General features: G+C 39.2%; 1 long non-coding RNA gene across 6 annotated transcripts in view; it reads right to left on the bottom strand.

Moving 5' to 3' along the window:
* Positions 1-14,618, bottom strand: part of LOC147340241 (uncharacterized) — a 103,212-nt gene that overhangs the window by 24,289 nt on the left and 64,305 nt on the right. For all 6 annotated transcript variants that reach the window (XR_015158888.1, XR_015158886.1, XR_015158889.1 and 3 more), the window contains one exon: positions 2,231-2,288. This is a non-coding gene — a long non-coding RNA (uncharacterized LOC147340241). The remainder of the gene's footprint in view (positions 1-2,230; positions 2,289-14,618) is intronic.

Genomic DNA, 14,618 nt, shown 5'->3' on the forward strand with positions numbered 1-14,618 from the left:
CCAGATGTTCAAGCTGGTTTTAGAAAAGGCAGAGGAACCAGAGATCAAATTGCCAACATCCACTGGATCATGGAAAAAGCAAGAGAGTTCCAGAAAAACATCTCTTTCTGCTTTATTGACTATGCCAAAGCCTTTGACTGTGTGGATCACAATAAACTGTGGAAAATTCTGAAAGAGATGGGAATACCAGACCACCTGATCTGCCTCTTGAGAAATTTGTATGCAGGTCAGGAAGCAACAGTTAGAACTGGACATGGAACAACAGACTGGTTCCAAATAGGAAAAGAAGTACGTCAAGGATGTATATTGTCACCCTGCTAATTTAACTTACGTGCAGCATAAATCATGAGAAATGCTGGACTGGAGGAAGCACAAGCTGGAATCAAGATTGCCGGGAGAAATATCAATAACCTCAGATATGCAGATGACACCACCCTTATGGCAGAAAGTGAAGAGGAACTCAAAAGCCTCTTGATGAAAGTGAAAGTGGAGAGTGAAAAAGTTGGCTTAAAGCTCAACATTCAGAAAACTAAGATCATGGCATCCGGTCCCACCACTTCATGGGAAATAGATGGGGAAACAGTGGAAACAGTGTCAGACTTTATTTTGGGGGGCTCCAAGATCACTGCAGATGGTGACTGCAGCCATGAAATTAAAAGAGGCTTACTCCTTGGAAGGAAAGTTATGACCAACCTAGATAGCATATTCAAAAGCAGAGACATTACTTTGCCAACAAAGGTCTGTCTAGTCAAAGCTATGGTTTTTCCTGTGGTCATGTATGGATGTGAGAGTTGGACTGTGAAGAAGGCTGAGCGCCCAAGAATTGATGCTTTTGAACTGTGGTTTTTGAGAAGACTCTTGAGAGTCCCTTGGACTGCAAGGAGATGCAACCAGTCCATTCTGAAGGAGATCAGCCCTGGGTGGTCTTTGGAAGGAATGATGCTAAAGCTGAAACTCCAGTACTTTGTCCACTTCATGGGAAGAGTTGACTCATTGGAAAAGACTGTGATGCTGGGAGGTATTGGGGGCAAGAGGAGAAGGGGACGACAGAGGATGAGATGGCTGGATGGCATCACTTACTCAATGGACGTGAGTCTGAGTGAACTCAGGGAGTTGGTGATGGACAGGGAGGCCTGGCGTGCTGCGACTCATGGGGTCGCAAAGAGTCGGACACGACTGAGTGACTGATCTGATCTGATCTGGTGGACCTGATATTCCAGGTTCCTATGCAATATTGGTCTTTACAGCATTGGACCTTGCTTCTATCACCAGTCACATCTACAACTGGGTATTGTTGTTGCTTTGGCTCCATCCCTTCATTCTTTCTGGAGTTATTTCTCCACTGATCTCCAGTAGCATATTGGGCACCTACTGACCTGGGGAGTTCCTCTTTCAGTATCCTATCAGTTTGCCTTTTCATACTGTTCATGGGGTTCTCAAGGCAAGAATACTGAAGTGGTTTGCCATTCCCTTCTCCAGTGGACCCTTCTGTCAGACCTCTCCAACATGACCCGCCCGTCTTGGGTGGCTCCAATCCAAGAAGAAGATATAACAATTATAAATATATATCCACCCAACATGGGAGCACCGCAGTATGTAAGACAAATCCTAACAAGTATGAAAGGAGAAATTAACAATAACACAATAATAGTGGGAGACTTTAATACCCCACTCACACTTATGGATAGATCAACTAAACAGAAAATTAACAAGGAAAAAAAAAAAAAAAACATGTATCTATAAAGCTCACTAAAGCAAAGCACAGTAAAATGAGGTATGGCAATAAAAGGCATTAAATTTATCAAATAAAAAAATAAATAAAGTGCTGAAAAATTAAAAAAATAAATAAATAAAATGATAGTTGTAATTATTCTGTTGGTATAGAAAGTTGTTTGCAATATCCATGAAAAACAATGCCAGGTCTTATATCTCCACTGTGATTTATATACCCATGTCTAGAAGAAAACTTGAAAAAATCAAAAGTCCAAGTATTAAAATAGAATTATATATTAAAAAAAAAAAAAAGAGCCGGTAGGGAAGAGCTACACGGTGGTGAAGGAAGAACTTGAATTTGATGTGTTAGTGCCTTTTCTCTGCGGAGAGGCAAGGCTGTCAAAAAAAAAAAAAAAAAAACATGCCTGTGGTGTAGAATGGGAGACCATTTGGAGTCAGAAGTATTCAAGTCTTGGCTTTGCTTGTATTAGCTATTGACCTTGAGTAAATCACTTACCTGCCTAGTTTTTCCTTTTTCTCGTCCATGCCATATAGGTGGTAAATAGCTGCTTTGTCTTCCATATAGGTTGTTAAGTGGGTCAAGTAGGAGAAAAAACAAAAAAAAAAAAAAAAAAAAAATAAATAAATATATTTTTATAAACAACAACAAAGAATAGACAAAAGGAGCTATGCACTAAGAAACTAAAAATAATTTTTAAATTGCTAAATTATTCAATTTAAAGAGGAAGTAAAAACTGAAATTATGAAATATTTATGATTCAAGACCAAAGAGACCATTATGACAAAATCTGTAGGATGAATATCTGCACTCACCCTTTTCTTCCCAGAGAAAAATCACCATTGTGAATTTCATAAAATTAATTCCAGCCTCTCAAATTTTATATTTAAATTTTTGAATAATGATTAGAAAGATTAAAACAAACTGATAAGATGGATTAAAACAAATTGATAAGACCAAATTGAAGAAAATAACAATTGGAAACATTCTTCATATATTTTTTTCCATGTAAGTCAGCTATATTAACAAAGTGTTGAGTAGGAAATATCTTTAGGGACTCTGCATCAAGATGACAAAATATATATTTGTAAATTTACATCATAACTGAAAGTAACTGATATATTTTTATTGCCCTAAGTATTTAACCTCTCACTTTAAAGTATGAAAAAAATTGCATTGGTACTGTCCAGTTGAACTAAATTTTACTCTATATGGATGAAACCCATAATTATTTACTTTCCAGTATTTCTGGGATGAATGCATTCATAACTCAATTCATGATGCCAAATCTACAGAGCAATTTCCTCAACTTAGTGAGTGGAAAATTATTGATTCATAATTCCCTAATTTCTCAAACACCATCAGCCATATCCGACTCTTTGCGACCCCATGGACTGTAGCCTGCCAGGCTCCTCTGTCCATGGAATTCCCCAGACAGGAATACTGGAGTGGGTTACCATTTCCTTCTCTAGGGAGACGTTTCCGATCGAGAGATCAAACCCAGGTCTCCCAAATTCCTGGCAGATTGTTTACCATCTGAGCCACCAGGGAAGCCCTTTTCAAACACCATAACTTCTCCTAATCTTACATTACCTCATTGTAAACTTCCCTAAACAGCCCATAGTCATTCTTCATCATGGTGCTCAAAACAAGAGCAAAGTAAAATTTATGCTCTCCTTTGATATCACTTAATCCTTATTCTCCCAGTAGGAAAAGATGGAAAAGCTTATTCACTGGTCAGTAATTACTTCTATATTCTGTGTACCCTTAACTAGGATTTGACACCTCTTTTAGGGTACACCAGGCACAGGACTTTTTATCTTCATGAGAGGGCTATTCCTAATTTTTCCTGTGATGAAATGACCTTTGAATAGTCTGAGTAAATAATCCTTTAAATTAGGGTGGAAAAAAAAGGTAGATAAAAGGTATATACCAGGAAAGTTAAATATAGCACAGCCTGTTTTCTAAGAAGAAAAGCAGCCAATAAGAATAGCTGCATGGGCATCATTCATTCTGCACCACTTTCTGGGATTTTAATACTGTGTGCTTCAGGAGGACAATACACCAGTATGCTCTTAACTCATCCATCTCCTTGGCAGGCTTTAGCACTTTCGAGACTATACATTTCTGTTTGATGTACTCTAAGTCTTCAATTTAACTCATACTTGTCTTTTATTTAACACTCCTTTGAAATAAAATCTCCACCTTCTCTCCTTAACTAAATCTTACCTACCTTTCTAAGTACAGGTTAAATCTCACCTCCTTGAACCTTTTTCTCATCTTACCCCAGGAATCACTGTCTTTGCTGAATTCTGAAATCACTTATTAGGGGCAATGAATGCACTGTGAGCAAGTCACCAGGAGGAACACAAAGATAAGACATTGTCCCTTTACCTCATTCATGCTCACCTTGCCCATTCCTATCTATTTAGACAAATGAAGTGAAAGGGCATTCCTATCTATTTAGGCAAATGAAATGAAAGAAAAATATACCATGGTAGAAGAAACACTGCCAGTAATTAACTGCCTGAGAATTTAGAGAAGGGAGAAATCATCAAGCCCTGAGGTAGTTTGAAAAAGATATGCCAAGAAGACACTGGAACTAGGGCTAAGGGAATGGGTAGAATTTATATAGATGTAAAAGAGGGCATTATAAGTGGACAAGACAGAAGTAAATGAAGAATTGAGATAGGAAGAAAAAAAAAAAAAAGGCTATGTTCCAGGAGCAGGAAATAGGAAAAACTCTGAACACTGTTCTTTCATGTGCCTGATCCTATGCCTCACCATAGTAGTTGCTCAGAATGCATCATTGAGTGAACAGAGAAAGGTGATAATATTTTTACCGATAATAATCTGCTATTCAGTTAATATGTGAACAGAAGATAGCTTTGTGTTAAGGAAGTATGAGAGTGTTAAATTGCCACAAACATGAAATGTTAGCTTGTTATCATATCTCACTGATAGGCAGTATTATTAAGATAAACTAAAGGGATTTACCTTTAAAATTTTAGTTGAAATGAATAATAAAATATAAATATCATTGAAATAATTAACATTGCTAATGGTTGTTCTCTATATTTGATGGTCCAAGATAGCAATATTAAAGCCAAATATCTATAAAACTCTATGCAGTGTATTTCAGCATACTTCATTTTTATTACAAGTGGTGATCTTTTTGATTTTTGAAAGCTCTTCTTTGGAGAGACTACTTCATCTTGTCTCTACAAATAAGAACTTATGTACTCAATTAACCACTGACAGGACTTGTTGTTTCTGTGAGAGCAATAAGTGACTACAAGAAGAACACATCCACTAATGGTTTGCAGAACCATCACTCCACAGTTGTTTGAGGCATTATCACAAGGTCCTTGAGTGAAAGGTTTTTCTTCTGCTGAAATCTGTAACATGTATCAGCAAGGGCTGGGATAGCTGCTGTGGACCTGTGGGGCTCGCTCCCTCATGCTTGTCTTTGAGCAACAAACCGATCGCATCAAATCTTTTTTTCTCCCTAAATGTCAGACAAGTGACTCAGTTTTGAAAAACCTAACCATCTAGTGGCTTAATTTCATTAATAAAATAAACTAGTGTGTGCTATGTGAGTGTGCAATACATATGTGTTATGGATGTAGGAGCTGAGATGGTGGTTTACAAACTATAAAAATTCATATTTAAAAACAAAACATGGGACTTCCCTGGTGGTCCAGTGGCTAAGATTCTGAGCTCTTAATGCAGGGAGTCTGGTTTCCATCCTACCTCAGCGAAGTAGATCCCACATGCTACAACAAAAGACCCTGCATACTGCAATGAAGACTGAAGATCTCACATGCCACAACTAAGACCTGGCACAACCAAATCAATCAATCAATAACTTTTTTAATAAAAAATAAAAACAAGAAAACTAGATTTCAGGGAACATAAACTAATATGTCCAAACTATGATTGCCTGTGGCGAAGATGTCACATTTTCCTCCATTTAAAGGCATCTTCGATGAGGTCAGTTTCTTCCCTCCCATGAGTAACTTTTTGTGGCCCTTACATAACAACACAGAGACGAATAAGAAAGTTTGATATTAAATGAAAGAGATGAGAAGAGAATTATTTCTCACTAAGAAAGAGGAAAGCTCTTGTCATACAGTTGAACAAATGAACTGGTGTTTTGTTGAGTTAAACACAGGGTTAGTTAATTCACACAAAGGTACCTGGAAACATAAAGAGTTTTTAAGAGATGTCATCCTCAAGGAGTACTTATGAGAGAGAAAAAAATGCAAGTGAAATTAAGTTGGAAGAGAAAATTAATACATACAATTGCAACAATAGACCAGCTAATGTCGGTCTTAAAACTCAGTTATGAGAACTGTATTAAACCTGAACACGCCTTAATTAATACAAGTGAAAATGAAGAGACTCGCGTTCTGCCCTTAAATGTACAAAGAGCCACCTAGTGAAGAGCATGCTCCAAACAGTACAGAAATAGAGATGGGCAGGGTGCAAAGTTTATAACTTCCCCCTCACAGCTGATCATCCTTAAACACAGTGTGTTCTGAATTCAAAGTAGGCATAAGATAAGAAAACCCTCGTAGATCCTCTTCTAGATACATCTCTCTTTATCTCTTTTCACAAAGGCCAGCACTCTCCAGAATCTCAGAATTTTCCAGGTCTCTGAAAACATGATAAGGAGGAAACAATTTTGCTTTGACAGTCAACTGACATCTATATAACTCTTTATGTCAATTATTTCTCCAGTTGTGGAAAGATAATCAATTTTAAATGAAGCCATAATTCTAGCATTCATGGTCCTTTTTTTCCTTCTAAGTTTTTGGCTTGGATCAGTTACCCAGCTTTAAATGACATGAGTTTCAGGGCCACAGCCCTTGATCTGTCCTCCCACACTCCTCATATCACAAGGCCAAGAGTACAAGTAGCTGCTCAGAGCAAATAGCTCCTGCATGTTTCCTCACACATCCCCAAATCCCATGGAAACCAGGCCAAAAGGATCTAAGAAACTACAAGAGAGGGCATTTTAAAACAATCTAACAAAACAGGTACCTTTTCTTATCTATGTTACCACCATTGTGCTTGTGCTCATGAAAGTGGTGAGAGGATGAGAAAAGGCCTTATTTTCTATGTTGGTTATTGGCAACGTAGTTTAAGGGATTCCCCCCCAACAACAAAACACACAATTGAAAGTGGAAAGTCCTTCAATAGAGGGCCAATTGTGATCTTTAGTTTTAAGTGTCAACTTGACTGAATTAAGGGACTCCCCGATAGCTGGCAAAGCATTATTTCTGGGTGTGTCTGTGAGAGTGTTTCTGGAAGAGATTGGCATTCAGATCAGTAGACTAAATAAAATTCCCCTCACCGAGGCAGGTGGGCAGCATCCAACCCATTGAAGGCCTGAGTGGAACACAAAGGGGGATGAAGGGCAAGTTCACTCTGTCAACTTGAGTTAAGACACCCATCCTCTCCTGCCCTTGATGCTGGTACTCAGGCCTTTAGAGTCAGAATGAATTATACCACTAAGTTTCCTGGTTCTCTAGCTTGCAGGCAGCATATCAGGAACTTCTCAGCTTCCATAATTGCATGCACCGATTCCTATGATATCTATTTCTCCAGTCAATTCCTATGATATTTATCTATTTACCTGTCTATCATACTGGTTCTGTTTCTCTGCTGCTGCTGCTAAGTTGCTTCAGTCGTGTCTGACTCTGTGCGACCCCATAGATGGCAGCCCACCAGGCTCCCCCATCCCTGGGATTCTCCAGGCAAGAACACTGGAGTGGGTTGCCATTTTCTTCTCCAATGCATGAAAGTGAAGTCTGTCAGTCATGCCCGACTCTTAGGGATCCCATGGACTGCAGCCTACAAGGCTCCTCCGTCCATGGGATTTTCCAGGCAAGAACACTGGAGTAGGTTGTCATTGCCTTCTCCTCTGTTTCTCTGAAGAATCCTAAATAATACACCAATGCTTTTGTGGGATATAGAAAGCATGGTTTTTTATATCACCTGGTGATATGCTTTTAGAAGATTAACCCCAAACTTCCAAGGTATAAAATGACAGCAGGAAGGAATGGTTGTCTTCAAGTTTTTAAAATTTCCATAGGGAAGACATAGAAACTCACCATAGACTTTTATAAAATACCAATTATTTTGAGTAATATTTGAGTAAACCTCAAATTCATCTTCTGAAAACCTGAACTTAAGAGTGATTAGCCATAGGACTTGGAAATGTGGGAACAGAACTTCACTGAAGAGTCAAAAATCAAACTTGTCAAGAACAAAATCTCTCTTTCCCAACCCTAAACAATTTCCCTCAGAGACAGAACTAACACAATATCCTTAAAGGAGAAAATTAGAATATGAAGGGCAAAATCTCTAAAAGGAATTTCCTGCTTTCACACCAATACTCTGCTGACTACATTGACGGTGTGTAGAAAGCGAAAATGGGAATCCTTTGGGTTGATTGGGCAGAGGCACATGGAGTACCAGTCTGGGAAAATAGCAGCCCTACTCATGGACCAAAGACTGAGCACACCCAGGAGAAGTATAAGCATAGCTGGCATTGACCAAGGTCATACCCTACACTGGCTACTTCATACTAGCATTTGATCATTTAACTCTCATGGAAACTATCTGAAAGAGATATTTTAATTTCCATCTTAAAATGAGGAGACAGGCATCAAGAGACTAACCGTCAAGCTAACTTTAGAGGTTAACACAACTAGCAAATGACAGAGTCAGGAGTCAGCCCATATCTTTTTGACTCCTCCCTTTAAGCAACTCTACCTTCCTGTGTTGATACTGACTCTTCACTCCCAGGGCTTTACAGCCTCTTCTTTCACAGACATTCAAAAACAATGCCATGCTTAACTCATTCAGCATGTAAAAATCAGAGGCTCTCTCTAGAGAAAGCCAAAATACCAGTATGAAAAATGGAAATCACAATCTGACAATTTGCCATATCTGAAGAGGTGAGTGCTACCATCTTTTTTGCTAATATATCCCATTCCTGAAAGTGTTGTATAGCTGGTAATTTTTGTTTAAATTAAAATGAAAAAAATGGGTTTCAAAACTGTTAACAGTATCATGACAGTAATTCAAATAATTTCTTAAACTGAGAAGTCTCAAAACCAGAGTTGGAAATAACTAGTTTGAATGCTTTTTAAGAAAATGATTCACAACCCGGAACTGTGAAGTTCTAGATTGTTCTTTGCCAGAGGGAAGCAGAGAAATAATCTATTATAACCCACATCTCAACCTTCCTGTCCTATGCTTCTGGTCTCTCTAATAGCATTAACATCTCTCTCCTCCTTAAAACATCTGAACACCGCTATGTTCTGTCAGTTTGCTAATTACTATAATTGTATCTCTGCAATCATTTTCTTCCTGCTCCCTGTCTGTTGCAACCACTGGTATCCTAGTTCAGATCCTTTTTAACCCTTACCTCTGAAGTGGCTTCCTTCCCTGTTTCCAGTTCTTCCTACTCTATTTACGTTAAGCCAGAGTTTTATCTACTAAAACACATCAGTCTATTAACACAAAGCACACAAATCATCTTCTAAACTTCTAGTGATTCCCTATTGCCAAACTAGAAACAAGCAAAAAGTACAAAACAAACTTCAAAGCAAAACACAGTTCTCAATTTTGTGTTAAAGGCCTCCTGTGATCTGATCGCTGTTCATTTTTCCAGACAAGATGGCTTCCCAATATCCCATGCCCTGCACCCTATTCTGCAGTCAAAGAAGACAATGCAATAGGTCCCTAAAACAACACCTTTCATCTCCTCCTAGAGCTTTATTTATTTATTTTTTTGCTTCAAATTACTGTAAAGTGAAATGAAAGTGATTTCAGAAATGAATGAAAGTGAAAGTTGCTCAATCATGTCCAATTCTTTGTGACCCCATGGACTATACAGTCCATGGAATTCTCTAGGCCAGAATAATTGCATTCTCCTTCTAGATCTTTTTTTTTTTTTGGCTTCAAATTACTGTAAGTTCTGAGCTTCCCTCATAGCTCAGTTGGTGAAGAATCTGCCTGCAATGCAGGGGACACTGGTTCAATTCCTGGGTCGGGAAGATCCCGTGGAGAAGGGATAGGCTGGCTACCCACTCCAGTATTCTTGGGCTTCCCTTGTGGCTCAGCTGATAAAGAATCTGCCTGCAATGAGGGAGACCGGGGTTCAATTCCTGGGTTGGGAAGATCCCCTGGGGAAGGGAAAGGCAACCCACTCCGGTATTCTGGCCTGAAGAATTCCATGAACTGTATACTCTGTGGGGTAACTGTAAGTTCTGTTAAAATAGAAACTTTGTTTGGTGTATTATAAATATCTGTTAAATGAATGAGTGAATGAATGTGGTGTTCTCCCTGTTGCAATGTTCTTTTCTCCCATCCTTACCTGTCTATGTATTCAGTACTATCAATTCACTCCATATATCATTTAAATCATTCCTCATCCACAATCCTTCCCTGATGATCCTCACAGAGTCTGTCCCTTGACTATGTCTGCTCTTCCATTGATTGGCTCTTCTCTGTTCTAACACTTCCACTGGCTGCCTCAGATTACAGGCCCTCCAGCCTTTTGTTCTTCTGCTAGAAAAGCCCCCAAAGAGCAGAGGTAAACACTGTGTTTCAAGCATGGGGCCTGGCACGTAGTAGGAACTCAAAAGAATAACAATCATCATGTATTAAATTGAAGCTTATTAACAACAGACAGGCCAGACAACGCATTCCTGTGTACAAGGTTTTTATCTGTATGAAATTTTTTATCTTCAGGGACAAAATGTGGAACAAATATATGTATATATCTAAATCAAGGGTTTATACATATAAATACAAATTTATATACAGATATATGTATATATCCAAATCAATGCATCTGGTCCCATCACTTCATGGCAAATAGATGGAGAAAAAAATGGAAACAGTAACAGACTTCATTTTCTTGGGCTCCAAAATCAACGTGGACATTGACTACAGTCATAAAATTAAAAGACACTTGCTCTTTGGAAGAAAAGCTATGATAAACCTAGACAGCATATTAAAAAGCAGAGACATCACTTTGCTGACAAAGGTCCATGTAGTCAAAGCTCTGGTTTTTCCAGTAGTCATGTATGGATATGAGAGTTGGACCATAAGGAAGGCTGAGCACCGAAGAATTGATGCTTTTGAACTGTAGTGCTGGAGGACTCTTGAGAGTCCCTTGGACATCAAGAAAATCAAACCACTCAATCCTAAAGGAAATCAACCCAGAATATTGCCTGGAAGGACTGATGCTGAAGCTGAAGCTCAATACTTTGGCCACCTGATGTGAAGAGCTGACTCATTGGAAAAGACCCTGATGCTGGGAAAAACTGACAGCAGTAGGAGAAGGGGTAACAGAGGATGAGATGGTTGGATGGCATCATTGACTCAATGGATATGAGTTTGAGCAAACTCTGGGAGATAGTGAAGGACAGGGAGGCCTGGTATGCTGCAGTCCATGGGGTCCTAAAGAGTCGGACATGACTGAGTGACTGAACAACAACATCAAGGATCAGTAAAATTCCCCTGAAAAGAGCCAGATAGTAAATATTTTAGGCTTTGAACCATAAGCTCTTATGAACCATAAGATCTCTGTTATTTTTATGACAAAAATAGTCACAGACATAAACAAATGTACATGACTGTATTTCAATAAAACTTTATTTATAAAATCAGGCAGTGGGCCTTGAAAGGGACTAGGATGTCACTCTGGCATTAAGAATTATTTTGAGCTGAAGGCATTTGATTTCTAGAAATTCCTTATCAGCCTAAAAGCAGAACCTTCCACAGTAACTCAACTGTCAAAAATCTCTCCACAGGAGCAACTCTTATCTCTTCTTTGGGAGAGGGAAAGTTGATAACCACACTCAAACAGACAATGTCATAAACTATAGTAACTCCTATCTATTCCTAATGTCTCATTTATCTTTCCAAAAAGTCATTTGTGTTTCCATTAGTACTCTTTCTCTGCCCCCACCCCTTTCTAAGAAGTCATTTGTCCTCACAGAGGTACCTGTCTGCCTATTTCCCATTGATATGATATGTAAGCTCCAAATTTTAGCCATCCTGAGTCACATTTTTCTGTGAACTATTGTATACCTATGTGTAAAGATTTTTTTTTTTTTGCCTGTCTTTTGTCAGTTTAATTTGCAGGTCTCTGAGTACTGAACATAAGAGGATAGATAAAAAGTTTTTCTTCTCAGAAGTTGGATTTGGCCCAAGGGGCATAGTTTTCCAACCCTGTATTGAATCACAACAAATTAGCAGGAACAATGGCTGCTGTGTTTCTTCAGCTTCTCCTTTCACTGAAGCAAACAAAACTCTGTTTCCAATTAAGATCAAAACACATTCATTCCTGTACTTTAATAAAGGTCTTCTCAGTGTTGATGACTATGTTCCTGCTGGAGGGATGCAAAAATAAATATGTGAAAAGTTACTTGTAAGCATCTAGTACATAAATATTTGGCATTTTGTAATATCATTTCATTCTCCTCTATTTCCCAATTTATATCCTGTTGATTTTTGAATTTTGTTAACTTTTTGGCATTGAAAATAGATTCAGTTTTCAGAGTGATGTGCCATTCTTGACATATATAACATTTTCCCTTTCTAAAGAATTCTTTTTTAATTAAGGGGGAAAGCACATAAAAATAAATCAAAATGCTGAACTGAATATTCATTATGGTCTTGATTATATAACAAATGTTCACAGAATTAGTAAGTGAATACTCAGCATTACAGAGAAAATTTTTGTTTCAATGGAGAACTCTGTATCTTTTATATCACAGCTCTGGTCCTATTCATTGTCTTTGAACTATTTTGCATCTCTTTGTAAATTATAGGTAACTGATAAATATACAAACTCCATCTTGTCTGAGATTAAGTCTTGAGACTTAACTTCCACTCCCTCTAGAGAAACCAGTTTGGGGTCTTACTTGCAGACTGGACTGGATTCTATCACTTTGCCCAAATTGTCCATTCTTCCAGTTTTCTTCAAAATCCGGCTACAACCCTCCAAACTAACATAACCAGTTTCTCTCCCTCCTGCCTGACTCAGAGTCACCAAGAACTAAAACCTGGCTACCCAGATCCCTGTTGAAACTCTGGGCTCACTTGCAGCTGGCCTTTCCCCCCTAGGACCTGAAGAAATCTTGCAAGCTAAATCACCAAGACTCCATATAAACTTTGAAGGACTCACTATTACAGCAGTGATCAGGCATGGGCTAGAATTTTGCATAGACAAGCCATTGCCTGGACCACTAAGGAAGTCCAGTGAAATGATCAGGTCATGTACCCCTTATATAAGAGGTAACCAAGACTATGGACAACATGGCCGAGAGCATGACCATACTAACTTGACAGCTTCAAGAAAGGCAATGAACTTTGCTGCCTAATTGACTGGTGCTCACCTAATTCTGGCTTCCAGAAAGGGTGCATGTGCAGTAGGTGGACACACTATTATACATGTGGTCCAGAAAGCTTCTGTGACATCTTCACGTAATCACATGTGAGATGCCAACAGAGAAATCTCTGTCAAGTATCTGCAATTCTGACTTTTGAGCTAAAGGTTTTCCTCCACCCATTTCTTGGAATCTAGTGGACTAGTTTGGAGAAGGCAATGGCAACCCACTCCAGTGTTCTTGCCTGGAAAATCCCATGGACAGAGGAGCCTGGTAGGCTGCAGACCATGGGGTCGCTAAGAGTCAGGCACGACTGAGAGACTTCACTTTCACTTTTCACTTTCATGCATTGGAGAAGGAAATGGCACCCCACTCCAGTGTTCTTGCCTGGAGAATCCCAGGGACAGAGGAGCCTGGTGGGCTGCCATCTATGGGGTTGCACAGAGTCGGACACGACTGAAGTGACTTAGCAGCAGCAGCAGCAGCTACCCTTAGTGTTTGACTGTTGACCCTTCAACATGACTTTCTATGTTTCTCTTTTTCACTTGAGGCAACCCTCTTTTGAAATGCCTGGTCTCTGGGATACTAGAACAACTTACCTTTGCCAGCGAATCTCAACAGATGGTTTCACTGGTTTTACAGGCACAATGCCAGCAAGAGTCCTGGAAAGACTATTTCGTAGACATCCGCTTCCTCCACTCAGGAGGTTTATAATCACCTCTGTGTTGTTCAGTGACTCATGATATTTGTCTTGAACAAAAGTGGAAACTGACTGCACTGAATTTTATCTGAACCCTGTACTCCTAGAAAGCAGCAACAGTTAAGAAATTTGCTTTCCCTTTCCAGAAAAAAATAAATGCAAAGGACTACCTGCCCTTGGTATTCAGAGATAAAGACCTACCTTCACCATTCCTCATGGCTCCTCCTGACACCCCTAAGACTTCCTGTCTACCCTGCCTCATGACTCCCTTGTTTACTACTTGCCTGTGTAAAACTTCAGGTGTTCTTTCTGCTTTGAGATGTTCCTAATTAATGAACATTCTCCCAAGTGCAATGTTATGTACGTGCATGCTAAGTCACTTCAGTTGTGTCTGATTCTTTGCAACCCCATGGACTATAGCCCACCAGGCTCCTCTGTCCACGGGATTCTCCAGGCAAGAATACTGGAGTGAGTTGCCATGCCCTTCTCCAGGAGATCTTCCCGACCCAGGGTTTGAACTAATGTAATGTCTCTGGATTCAATTCTCCTGGATTGGCAGGGAGGTTCTTTACCACTAGCACCACGTGGGAAGCTTCCCCCTCCACCAGTGCAATAGACTACATAAAATCATCTCCTTAACTGTCCAATGCATTTTTGTCTTTGATGACATTTAAAAATTTTTTACAATTAGCATTTATTATTATAGGACAAGAAAAACTTTTTTCCTCTACCTTCCTAGGTTTTCCAACTGGGGCCCTGTAGATTAGAC

This window comes from Bos grunniens, chromosome X, assembly GCF_055505025.1.
Source record: "Bos grunniens cultivar Pamir isolate PY7600 chromosome X, Bosgru_T2T1.0, whole genome shotgun sequence".
Lineage (NCBI taxonomy): Eukaryota > Metazoa > Chordata > Mammalia > Artiodactyla > Bovidae > Bos > Bos grunniens.